Source organism: Hevea brasiliensis, chromosome 1 (assembly GCF_030052815.1).
Source record: "Hevea brasiliensis isolate MT/VB/25A 57/8 chromosome 1, ASM3005281v1, whole genome shotgun sequence".
Taxonomy (NCBI): Eukaryota; Viridiplantae; Streptophyta; class Magnoliopsida; order Malpighiales; family Euphorbiaceae; genus Hevea; species Hevea brasiliensis.
Genome location: NC_079493.1, coordinates 27,185,568 through 27,199,446, shown reverse-complemented (window position 1 = coordinate 27,199,446; position 13,879 = coordinate 27,185,568). Strand labels below are relative to the sequence as shown.

Genomic DNA, 13,879 nt, shown 5'->3' with positions numbered 1-13,879 from the left:
TTCTTTTTCAGGTACTTTAATCTTTTATGAGAAGAGCTAGAAGCTCAAGTGACACAACCTTACTGTTTAATCCTGAAATTGAGAAATTTTGTAAGGCCAACAAGAAAGAAACCAGAAGAAGGAAGGAAGCTTCGAGAGAAACTGAACTAGAAGCAAACATGGCTGATGAAAGAATTAGAATTGGTGTTGGTAATGCTGAAAATGGTCAAAACAATGAAAATGAAGCCCAAGGGGAAGAAGTTGTTAATGCAAACGTGCCTAGGGGAAGTATGATGGATCATGCTTTTCCTCGTTTTGATGACTTGAGAGAGAGCATAGCAAGACCAAGGATTGATGCGAACAGCTACAAGATGGATTTTGGAGTTCTTCAAATGATCCAAAACTCTCAATTTGGAGGACATCCTTCTGAAAATCCACACACACACTTGAAGAAATTTGCTATGATTTGCGACATGCAAAAACAACCTGGAGTGTCTGATGATGCAGCAAGATTGAAGCTATTTCCATTCTCTTTGAAAGATAGAGCATTGGATTGGCTTGATTCTTTACCTCACAACTCCATTACAAATTGGGAGCAATTAACTGATGCATTTCTTGCACAATATTTTCCACCTGGAAAAACTCAAGAGCTGAGGAATCAAATGACATCTTTCAGACCAAGAGAAGATGAAACTCTCTATGAATCATGGATGAGATGGAAGGAATTGGAAAGATTATGCCCACATCATGCCATTCCAAAATGGATGATAAATCAGAATTTCTACACAAATGTCACTCCTGCAATCAGAGGAATTATTGATGCTCAAACAGGAGGAGAATTTATTATAAAGCATGAAGATGAAGCTTATGAGTTATTAGAGAAAATTGCAAAGAATACTCATCTTTGGAGTAGTCCAAGAGGACCAGCTCCAACTCAGAAAAAGCAAGCTGCTGGAATGTATGATCTTGATCCATTCAACATGATTAATGCAAAGTTTGATGCACTTACAAATGTCCTTGCTAAGAAGATGGAAGATTTGAGTATGTTGGTTAGTTCAACATCATCAGCTGGAAGTTCACAACAAGTGGCTTATGCAGAGGAAACTACCAGCTGTGGAGTAGATTATGGAGAACAAGCGGCATATGTTGGTAATTATGGAAACAAGCAAATGGGGAATCCTTATTCTCAAACTTACAATCCAAATTGGAGGAATCATCCCAACTTTTCATGGGGCAATCAGCAAGGTCAAGTTCAAAATCGAATTTTCAACCACAACAAGAAAGTCAAGTTCCATATCGCAAAATAGGCAACCATTGCCTAATTTTCAGTGAGAAAAATATGAACCCTCCACCAAAACAAAGAAGAACGAAATTCCACCATCAAGCTTTATTGCAATGATTCTTGCCAACCAAAATAAGCATGATGAGGAGATGAGAGAGGTGAAAGCAAGGCTGGAACAAATGCAAACACACAATGAATCTTGGAAAACCAGATTGCACAACAAGCATCTTCCTCAAGTGCCAAATCTTTTGGAAAGCTTCCAAGTCAACCAGAAAATCCGAGAGCATTGTCAAGCTATTACTTTAAGAAGTGGTAAAGTTATAAATGATGAGAAGAGGAAAACAGTGAGAAGAGAGAAAATGAGAAAGGAACCATGAGAGTGAAAAACAAGAGAGTAAGGAGAAATTTGAAGAAAAGAAGAGAAGTATATACCTCCCGAGCCCTACAAGCCACAACTTCCCTTTCCACAAAGATTTCACAAAGCCAAGCTTGATAGGCAATTTGGGAAGTTCTTAGAGGTTTTGAAGAAACTTTACATAAATGTGCCTTTGTTGATGCTCTTTCACAAATGCCCTCTTATGCAAAATTCTTGAAAGAAATTCTCTCAAATAAGAGAAAACTTGAAGATGATGAAACTGTAGCTTTGTGAGAAGAATGTAGTGCTATCCTCCGGAGGAAACTTCCTCCAAAGCTTAAGGATCCAGGAGTTTTTCAATTCCATGCCACATTGGAGAGTCTTGTTCTACAAAAGCTCTATGTGATTTAGGGGCAGCGTTAGCCTTATGCCCCTTTCTATCTATGAAAAGCTCAACATGGGAGATCTAAAGCCAACCCACATTTCTCTTGATTGACGTAACAATCAAGTATCTGAAGGGATTTTGGAGAATGTGCCCCTGAAGGTTGGAAAGTTCTATATACTGTTGACTTTGTCATTTTGGACATGGAGGAAGATTCTAATATTCCAATTATCTTGGGAGACCCTTTCTAGCTACAAAGGAGCATTGATTGATGTGAAAGGAGAAAAGCTTACTCTTAGAGTTGGTGAAGAGCGATTAATTTTCAATATCAATAACACTATGAAAAAGCATCATTCAAGTCGATACTTGCTTGAGAGTTGATATTATTGATGAGTGGTTGAAGAACACTTCAGAAAAAATATCCGTAAGATCCACTTGAAAATTGTTTGGTTCATGGAGGAGGCATAGACTATGACAACCCTCATGTAGCCGCATATACTCAACACTTAGAGGGAAGTCCACCATTCATTTACGCTCAGCTTTTTCAACTCACACAAAAGGAAAAAGCTGAATTTAAGCAATCATCATTCAAGGAAGAAGATGCACCTAAGGTAGAACTTAAGCAACTTCCTTCTCACTGTGTATGAATTTCTTGGCACTAATAACACTTATCCAGAATTGTGAATGCAAACTTGAGTACTTTAGAGGTGATAAGTGTTAAGAGTGTTGAGAAAATTTAGGAAAGTTTTGGGAGACACCATAGATGACATTAAGGAATAAGCCCACACTTTTGCATGCATAGAATCGTTTGGAAGAAAATTGTAAACCATCTATTGAACATCAAAGGAGGTTGAACCCAAATATGAAAGAAGTTGTTAAAAAGGAAATTTTGAAGTTGCTTGATGCAGGATCATATATCCCATCTCGCATAAGATTTGGGTGAGCCAGTACATGTTGTCCCAAAAAGGGTGGAATGACGGTGGTCAAAAATGAAAATAATGAATTAATTCCCTACAGAACAGTGACTAGTTGTCTTATGTGCATAGATTAGATATTATTAAATGTTGCCACTAGAAAATATCATTTTCCACTTCCCTTCATTGATCAAATGTTGGAAAGACTAGCTAGGCATTCTTACTTTTGCTATTTAGATGGATATTCAGGTTTTTTTCAAATCCCTATCCATCCAAATGATCAAGAGAAAACCACTTTTACTTGTCCATATGGAACCTTTGCTTATAGAAGGATGCCATTTGGGTTGTGTAATGCACCAGCCACTTTTCAGAGGTGCATGATGGCAATCTTCTCAGATTTCATTGAAGACATAATGGAGGTTTTTATGGACGATTTTTCTGTTTATGGATCTTCTTTTGATATATGCTTGGCTAACCTTTCTAAAATTTTGCAGCGATGTGCAGATACTGACCTTGTGTTAAACTGGGAAAAGTGTCATTTCATGGTTCAGGAAGGGATAGTGCTTGGACATTTGGTGTCTAACAGAGGAATAGAGGTTGATAAAGCCAAAGTTGAAGTGATAGAGAAGATGGCTCCTCCTACCAATGTCAAGGGAATTCGAAGTTTCCTAGGACATGCCGGGTTCTACAGACGCTTTATTAAGGATTTTTCTAAAATAGCTAAACCTTTGTCTAATTTGTTAAGTAATGACACACCATTTGAATTTGACCAAGAGTGTTTGGATGCCTTTTGCAGGTTAAAGCAAGCTCTCATCACTGCACCAATCATGCAACCACCTGATTGGAGCCTACCTTTTGAAATTATGTGTGATGCTAGCAACTATGCAATTGGGGCTGTTCTTGGTCAAAGAAAGGACAAAAAGGCTTATGCTATTTATTATGCTAGTAGAACACTGGATGAGGCTCAAACAAATTATGCAACAACTGAAAAGGAATTTTTGGCAATTGTCTTTGCATTGGAAAAGTTCAGACCTTACATTATTGACTCAAAGGTGGTTATATTTTCAGATCATGCAGCCATCAGGTATTTGCTCCGAAAGAAGGAGGCCAAACCAAGGCTCATTAGGTGGATTCTGATGCTACAAGAGTTTGATTTGGAGATTAGAGATAAGAAGGAGCCAAAATGTAGTTCTTGATAATCATAGTAGGATTAAATTGGATGGTGAAAAAATGGATGAAATCAATATAGATGAGATTTTCTTGCATGAACAACTTTTCTCTCTTGTTGCTAAACTACCTTGGTATGGAGAATTTGTGAATAATCTATCATGTAGAGTATTACCTCTAGGTATGACATGGCAACAAAAGAAAAAGTTCTTGCATGAAGTGAAGTTTTATAGATGGGATGATCCTTTACTCTTTAGGAGATGTTGTGATTGTATAATTAGAAGATGTATTCCTGAAGAGTAAATCCAGAGTATTTTGCATCATTGCAATGCTTATGATTATGGATGACATTTTTGCATCTCTAAGACAGATAGTAAAATTTTGCAAGCTGGTTTCTTTTGGCCAAATCTTTTTAAGGATGTGAGGAAATTTGTGTTGGATTGTGATAAATGTCAAAGGAGTGGAAATTTGTCAAAAGAGATCAAATGCCCCTAAATAATATTCTTGAAGTGGAATTATTTGATGTTTGGGAATAGATTTTATGGGGCCATTCCTCCTTCATATGGTAATAGATACATCTTAGTTGGGGTTGACTATGTGTCAAAGTGGGTGGAAGCTATTGCAACTCCAACTAATGATGCTAGAGTGGTAGTAAAATTTTTGAAAAATTTGTCTTGAGCAGATTTGGAGCTCCTAGGGCTATAATTAGTGATGGGGTTCCCATTTTTGTAATAAGCAATTTGAGAGCTTAATGAGGAAGTATGGTGTAGTGCACAAGATAGCTACCCCATACCATCCTCAAACTTCGTGACAAGTTGAAATTTCTAACAGAGAGCTCAAGCATATTTTGGAGAAAACGCGAGAACAATTCTAGGAAAGATTGGTCTATCAAACTAGATGATGCTTTATGGGCATATAGGATCGCCTACAAAACCCCTATAGGAACTACTCCCTTTAGGTTGGTGTATGGTAAGTCTTGTCATTTACCTGTGGAGCTAGAACATAGAGCATATTGGGCCATTCAGACCTTGAATTTTGATCTTAAGCAAGCTGGTGAGAAAAGGTTGTTACAACTTAATGAGCTTGAGGAATTGAGGATGGATGCTTATGAAAGTGCCCGTATTCACAAAGAAAGAACTAAAGTTTGGCATGATAAGCATCTGAGGAAAAAGGAATTCAAAGAAGGTGATTCAGTTTTGTTGTTCAACTCAAGATTGAAATTGTTCCCTGGAAAACTCAAGTCAAGGTGGACTGGTCCATATAGAGTTTCTAAGGTTTTCCCTTATGGAGCAATAGACATTTGGAGTGAAAAACTGGGAATTTTAAGGTCAATGGGCATAGATTGAAGCATTACATAACCGAGACCCAATACTAGGAGCAAGCTGTTACAAGCTCTCCAATCCCTCACCTCTTTTCGATGAAATTCATGAAAAGTCCACTAAGGACTATAAATTACCCCTCTTGGGAGGCATCCCAAGTCCTTTTATTTTGCTTTTGTTGATTTACTTTCATTTTCATTAATTTTGTTTTTATCTTAAATCTCCCCAAATTCAATTTTTGACATTGTTAAATTTTGTCTCTTGTAGATGTAATTCAATGAAGAAGGGCTGGTGAACTATTGGGGAAGTAATTCTTAACTTGACAAATTTAGTCCTTCAAAAGAATCGATAAGCTTTTTGTCGCATAATGCGTGAGCCGCAATCTAGTTCATGCAGAGAAAAATAAAATCTGCAGCAAAAAGGGTGTCTGCAGCAAATGGCTTGTATTTTTGATGAGGTTGGATGTATATCAATGGAGAAAGGTTGGTGAACTGCTGAAATTGCCATCTGGTTTATGCAGAGCAGAAAAATAGAATCTGCAGCAGATTACTTGTGTTTTTGGTGAGGTTGGGTCGGTAATTTTCTAATATTTGTGCTTATAATGATATTATGGTAGTAAGTGAGTCATTTTTGCAGTTTTGAGCTTCTTTGGGTTGTAGGATTCAAAGTAGAAATGTTGCATTTTCTTGGCAAATCTTGGAGATTTCATTTCTCATTTGTGGTTTGATGCAACTTTATGCAGATTTTTATGGAGTTTTATGTGCTAAATAATTGACTTGCAGAATTTGAATCAAAATGGCATAGTTCTCAAAGGTCTTTTATGTAGGATCCATTTTTACATGCTTATGTGATGCACTTTTGATGAACTTTGAATATATTGATGTGTTTTTGGTGAAAATTTCTCATGGTTTGTGCTTCATAGAATTATATTTCATCATTCCAGGGTATCTTTCACACTTGCAATCCATGTTCTATTGCATTCTTGATCTTGTTGAATTTGTGCATAAGCAACTGCATAACTTATGCAATCCTGCATAACCACAATTCTTGCCATTTTTCACCTTTATTGCAAGTGCATAAGGAGAGTGCATAGCTTATGCAACCCTGCATAACCTCATTTTGTCAAAATTCATATCTGTCAAAACTTGCATAAGGTGAGTGCATGACCTATGCACAATTGCATAACTTCAAAACCTTCATTTTCTCTCTCTGCCGAAGTTTGCATAAGGAAGGTGCATAAGTTATGCACCTCTGCATAACCAAGATCTCCAAAAATCAATTCTGCCGAAGGTTGCATAAGCAGAGTGCATAACCTATGCACTTCTGCATGACCAAAAACCCAGAAAAATCATTCTTGCCGAGGGGTGCATAAGGAAGGTGCATAAGTTATGCACCTCTGCATAACCAAGATCTCCAAAAATCAATTCAGCCGAAGAGTGCATAAGCAGAGTGCATAACCTATGCACTCCTGCATAACCAGAAAACAGAAAATCCCAAAAGTTGCCGAGACCTGCATAAGCAATGTGCATAGCCTATGCACTTCTGCATAACCAAAATTCTGAATTTCAAAACCTACCGCAGAGTGCATAAGCAGAGTGCATAGCTTATGCACTTCTGCATGACCACCAACCAAAATTCAAAAAAAATTGCCGCAGAGTGCATAAGCAGAGTGCATAGCTTATGCACATCTGCATGACCCAAGTTTCTGAAAAACACTTTTGCCGAGAGATGCATAAGGGGAGTGCATAACCTATGCACTCCCGCATGACTTTGCTCCTCACCATTTCAGGGTCACCGAAACATGCATAAGGACAGTGCATAACCTATGCACTTGTGCATAAGCACTTCTCTGAAAATTAAATCCTTTTGAAACATGTACAAAAGAGTGCACAGGTTATGCATAAATCATTTTCCCCTTATGCAGTCTCCTCAAACCCGATTCACATTCATTTGCGGAAAAAAATTCCCACCACCTCCACTTCCCGACTCTTCACCCCCACGACCGCCCTTCATCCTCCATTTCTTCGGGCTTTCTCGCCGTCTCGCTCCCATCTTCTCCACCAGCGCTCTAATCACAAAAACCCTAAATCCCCCTACATTTCCATTTCCCCCTATCTCTTCTCCAATCGACCATGGATTCCCCTCCACATTCCCGCCCCGCCTCTCCTCTTGAAGTCTCTCCATTGTCTTCGATACATCCCCCTTCCAATCCTCCACCACAAACGACACCACCACCACCTCCATCAACCACATACAAACGCAAAATCCGATCCAAACTGCGCGACCCATGCCCTCTGCTCCTCCTCCGTCCAAACGCAAAGACCCACCCACCCCATTTTCTAACCACCTCCTAAAAGCCAAAAGCTCCAGCCTCTACACCTTCTTCCAACAAAAGGACAGCCAAAGAACCCCATTTGTATCAAAGCTACCCAGCCTCTCCTCGATACAATTCAAAAGTCGCTTTCAAAAGACTCAAAGATAGAAGGGTACAACCTACTAGGTATATATCTGTGATGCTCTACAATCTCTGGGTTTATTTGATAATGTAGTTGCATTTCTTGTGGTATGGGTTGGATGAATTTGTGCATAAGCAAGAGGTAGTTTATCCAATTCTAGTTTTGGAGTTTATTTCTTCATTCTCTGCTACCCTCAACTTGCATGATGTAGACCATAAGCCAATTATGACATTTAGATGCTTGGGGCAAAATAGAGAGATGTCATTGGATCAATTTCATAGCATTTTTGGTTTTGCAATTGATGGGTTCTTTAGAGTACCACATCTTGGAGTAGAGGTAGCCAATAAGGGCATCCGAATCTGCCCAATTTTGGAGAATCATAACAAACCAACCCCAAACCTTCTCTGTGGTAGGTCCAAAACATCCCAAATCCTTGACCTCGCACTTAGGTTTATTCATAGGTTGATGGCTAGCACCATATTGGGCGAGGGACTAGTTCTTTGTCAGGCAAATCTGAACTTTTATGTTATGGTGTGCATTTCACAAAGTTAAGGTGTCTCTGTGTTACTTCTTTGCGAACATGTGTGCATATTGCCACCAAATCCATTGGTGACATTGTTTTGGGTGGACTCATCACCGCATAGCCAAACATTTTGGCTTTAATCCTGCAGAGCACTCAATCCCAGCACTTGAGGACACTTCCTATTTTGATACTGCACACTTAACCAAAACAGGGTTCCATTTATCATATTTTGATGACACTGGCCACCCTGCAGCCGAAACTGAGCCTATTGCACAACCAGAAACCCAACCTTTCACACGGTCCCACGGACCCTACTACCCCTACCCCACCCTCACCCTACTCAGACACTCCAGCTACCTCTTTCGGCCCATTCCTCCTACAAATTTGAACCTACCTCATCCACAGACCTCCTCCATTCAACACTAAAGCCTTATTCACCTACCTCGACAGGCTTAGTGATGATATCTACTTTGTGGATAGGAAGCTTGACAGTGGTCTTGATACACTAAAGGATCGTCATGAGCAACTGTTTGACCTTGTCATGGAAACCAGGGACAAACAGAAAGAACTGAAGGAAATGGTGAAGCAACTCATGATTTTCCTGGGCATGCCACCCCCACCTCCATCACCTCCTCCTGCACCATCATTTCGACAATGCAGCTACCACTTCTTAGCAACATCCTTTGAAAAAGGAAAAACAATAGACATAGATTAATGTTTAGTTTACTTTTGTTCAATCTTGTAGGACCTTTTCTTTGTACATATGTTCAAACATTTATAGTTTGTTTTGGATTTTGTTGATTTGCTCTGAATTAGTTTCTTTTAAATTCTGTTTCCTTTGAAGTTCTATTGAATAGCTATTACATTCGTCTTCTTTGATTTTTATTGCACTTATTGCCTTTTTGTACATATTTGCCCATACTCTGTCTATATTTCCATACTTTTACTGCTGGTTGTACATTTCCCCTTGCCAATTCCCATGCAGCAGTTTTTGTATCCACTGCACAGCTATGAATTTCCTCATGCATAACCTTTGCATAGCCTGTGCAACTCTTTCTGCTACTTCTGCAGAACTGCACAGGTTGTATTTCCCTTATGCAACTGTCCTGCATAGCCTATGCAACATCTATTGCCTCTTATGCAGCATCGCATGGCTTATGCACCTTACCTATGCACATGTTCTGGACAGCACTTAACTCTGCATAACCTGTGCAGCTTCTTATGCATCCCTTTAACTTGAATTCTCATACCAGGTAACCCTTTCTTTTTGTTCTTAATTTTTACAATTCCTGGTCAATATTACTTGCTTTGAGCTTTGGATATCTACCGTTTGAGACATTGAGGACAATGTCTAATTTTGAGTTTGGGGGTGCACATTTTGATTTTTAACTTTATTTTTCACATTTTGAGTATAAGAGCATCTCATCCCATTTCATTTACATATATTGTAAATATTTTACATATACATCCATACATACATATACATAACACATTTACACACACATTATACATCACTTAGAAATTGTACAAATTGCATACAAATAGGCTTCCTCCATTTAGTTCATGCATTACTCATTTTAGGAATCATACACCATGCATTAAACTCTTTTGCCAAATCCCTTGAGTATTGAAAATGTGCCTATGAGAGTGATTTGACTCACCTTTTAGTTGGGTTTGTGGATTGAAAGTTTCCTAAAAGGTGCAAGGTTTTGAAGTGTCTATCCCTTGCCTATATCTTCTTAGCCAAAAAGCCACCCAACTAGTCATTTGGAGATGGAAGTGTTTAGAGGGAATTATTGGATATAAGGTAGTCAAATGATGTCTCACTAATCCTAGAACAAATTTTCTAAACCTTTCAAGGCGAAATACCAGCTTGTACTTGAAAAGAGAGATGATTAGGCATTCTTTGATTTAAACCTTCTCATTTTAAACCTTTGGCCCTTTTCCTAATTAAAATTGACCCTTGCAAACCCCTTTGAGCCTTTTTGTCCCTAATTTTTCTTGAAACCCTCATTACTACCTAGCCAATGAACCAAACACCCCAACCCTTTTCATGAGAATAATTATTCATAATATTAGGTACATAAAAAAAAAAAAAAAAATACAATAAAAGGGAGAAGAAATACTTGTCACCTTGTAAAAGTGCTAGTATATGTGCTTTTCACTATTGCCATTCAAAATGAAAGAAATCCACCCAAAGTATTAAAAGAAATGAGTTTGGGGGTGGCATTTTTAGGGACAATCATCAAAAGAAAATGCAAAATACAAGTCTAAAGTATCAAAATGTCCCTCCATTTTTATGTGTTTTGTAAACTATGCTAGCACTTGACAATTCTCATTGTGTACTTCTCTCCTCCATATATATAAAAAAAAAAAAAAAAAAAAGAAGAAAAAGAAAAAATTATAATAAAATAAGAAGTGTACCTTATGTTTAAAAATTGAAAATATTCTCATGCTTTGAATACTTTTTACCCATCTTTCTTCTTAGCCTCATTTTAAACCCCATGGCCTCATTACATCCCTAAAAAGACCTTTGATCTCTTGATAGTACTAGCTACATTAGTGGAGATAGGAGTAGGGAATTTGCCTATGGGATTGGAAAATTATTCATTCATTCATTCAATTCCATCATTCCATATGGAGACACTTTGACTATTGATTGTTCTAGAATTCCTTTTGAGCATGACTCTCTCTTTTGATTAGTTGGTTTGGGGATTTGAATGATAATTGACTTGATGGCTAAGCGGTGAAAGCTTGGATAAGCATTAAATTCTTTGCATTTTGAAGGATGGGTATATGGATTGTTGGTATGGCTAAAGGTGTGTTAAGTTACCTTAATGAGTGATTTTCATAACTCTTTGGATAAGGCACCCTTAAAAACTTTGCACCACATTTTAAAGTTTGCTTGAGGACAAGCAAAAGCTTGAGTTTGGGGGTATTTGATGCATACATTTTGCATAATCATTTAGGTCTAATTTCACAATCATTTTATTTGATTATTAGTCATTTTTAGCTAATTTCATTAGTTAATTAGTTAGTTTTTCATAGTTGTCAATTTTGCACTAATTTGTAATTTTTACTTTGTTTTGTAGGAAAAATGGTGTTTTTGAAGGACTAAAGAGAATTTTGCCATTGAGGAGTGTCTTCTACAGAAAAGATGCCAAAAACAAGTTTTCAAACTGAAATATGCATTGACCAAACAGTGCATAACTTGCCGCATAAGCTATGCGCTGCATAAGGAGGAAGATCACTGCTTCGAACCAGAAATGTGCATAAGGAGATCGCATAGCTTATGCACATTCTCACCTCCCTTATGCAGATTCACGAAATTGTGCATAACCTATGCACCAAGTCATGCGACGCATAAGTGACCCGTAACCAGCTGCGCATAAGGGACTGCATAACTTATGCGATCCACTTATGCAGTCCATAAAGAGTTCATTAATGAGCTGGCAGAAGATTCCCTTAATGTATTCCTCCTAGAACATACTATTTTAGGGCTCCATGTCAGAAAAATGCTATATATAGTCCCACTTTCTCATTTTAGAAAGGAGGCAAGGAGCAAAGGAAGAAAGGAGGAGGCTAAGCAGAATTTGAGGAGTCATTTCACCTTCCACACCATTTTCAACTAAGATTTGCAGATTTCTCCCTTCCTTTACATTTTTCTACATTTCTAGTGTTTAATTTCTTACTTCTTAGCTTAGATTAAAGCTTTATTTCCATTTAAACTCATCATATCTTGTAAGCATTATGGATAGTGAGTAGTTTACTTTTGATTCTGGAGTAAGGGTTGTAATATTTGAGATATTTTGTGGATTTTGATTGGGTAATCCATATTTTGTGGTCTTAATGAGTTTTATTCATTTCTTGTATGCTTAATGACATGCTTAATGTAGGATCCCATTGAGTAATGTTCTTAATCCATGGTTGAAGCACCGAAAGGAGAAGGCCTTGTGATAGATAATCAGGAAATTGGACTTAATTAACTTAGACCTAGAAATAGGCTAAGGATTAAGAGGATTCATAGATTAATTAAAGAACTTAACGGGTCTTAATTAATTCTAACTCCACGAAAGTAGGATTAGTTTGATTAAGGCACTCTTTGTCTCACTCGAAAGGGAATTCAAAGGATTTAAGAATTAATCTCCTTAAAACCCATTAGTTTCACAAGATTGGATAACCAATTTAAAATCCCAAAATAGCTCGAATATGAAATCCCGAACTCCGGAATCGCCTTTTTACCATTGTTAATTTCTAATCGAATTTAAACATTTGCCAATTTAAATATTGCCATATTTGAACTTGCTTATTTCTATTTGATGCAATTTTAGTTTAATTAATACATTGTTGAATAGAATATTAATTTTGCACAATTAGATTTCACACTCCATTACCCATTAATTCATCATTTTAATCTCATAAATACTTCAATTTAGTCAACTTTTATATCGAAAATTCAATCATTAACACAACTCCTCGTGGGATCGATATTTTTCTATACTACTTGTACGACCCGTGCACTTGCGGTTGGGACGCATCATCAAACAATGGTATACCATAAATGGTGGGAGAACATTTCTCCTTCTTTCCAAATTAGCTCGTGTTTCGATTCTAGTAGATTATGTTAAGAAGAAAGGTCGTGTCAAAGTGACCCAATTAATTGAAAATTTGATGGGCGTTAGTACATATCCAATCTTTTAAGGCGAAAATGATGATAATGGTGTACCTAATGTTAAGTATGGAAGAATGATTAGAGAGGTGACAAGAGTTAAATCGAGCTAGTTACCAGGGCTTACAACCCTTTTAAACTATAAGCTGGAGGAAGTGCTATTTGCTAATGAGTTATAGTGAATGAAATGGTTGCTAATAGGAAAAGTTGAGGCTGAAGTTTGAAAAGCTATGGGCAGTATATGTGATTATATTAAGGAGAATGAATACGTGAAGTATCTTGTTTGGAATTAAGGCATGGCACATATTTCCTACAATCGTGTTAGTTCATATGGAACTTATAATTTATGGGGCTCCTATCCATCCAGGATGAGCAATTTCCTACTAAGGCTGATAGGGAATGATAATGTTCTGATAGTTAAGTTGGAAAAGGGGATACAAAAAGAATTTTCTATGGTTAATTATAAGTGTTACATAAGGTGAAGAATGTGCTGGTAGGAGTAAATAAAATGTGCTCAAAGTAATAGAACTAGTAATCAAGATAAGACTAAGAAATAAAATGAAAGTTAAAGTTGATGATGGGATGGACATCCTTGAAGGAAAAATGTGTAAGAGTGAGATAGGACTAAGATTAAGGAATAAGTATAGCAAGTTGAAAAGATATCAACAATAGCAAAAATAGGAAAAGGAAGTGGATAAGATCCAAAGGACATGAAGAAAGCTCGGTAGAGCTAGTTATAATGATGAGGATAAGAAGGAATAGGTATGCTAGGAACACACTAAGAGATGTTTAAAATAAGTTATTATGAGATGATAGATTAAAGGAGTAGTGGA

General features: G+C 37.3%; 1 non-coding gene across 1 annotated transcript; it reads right to left on the bottom strand.

Annotated features, from left to right (window-relative positions):
• Nucleotides 1-626: 626 nt before the first annotated feature.
• LOC131169711 (small nucleolar RNA R71) lies at nt 627-733 on the bottom strand. The gene has a single exon (XR_009140611.1). It is a non-coding gene; the product is annotated as a small nucleolar RNA R71 (small nucleolar RNA).
• Nucleotides 734-13,879: the final 13,146 nt, after the last annotated feature.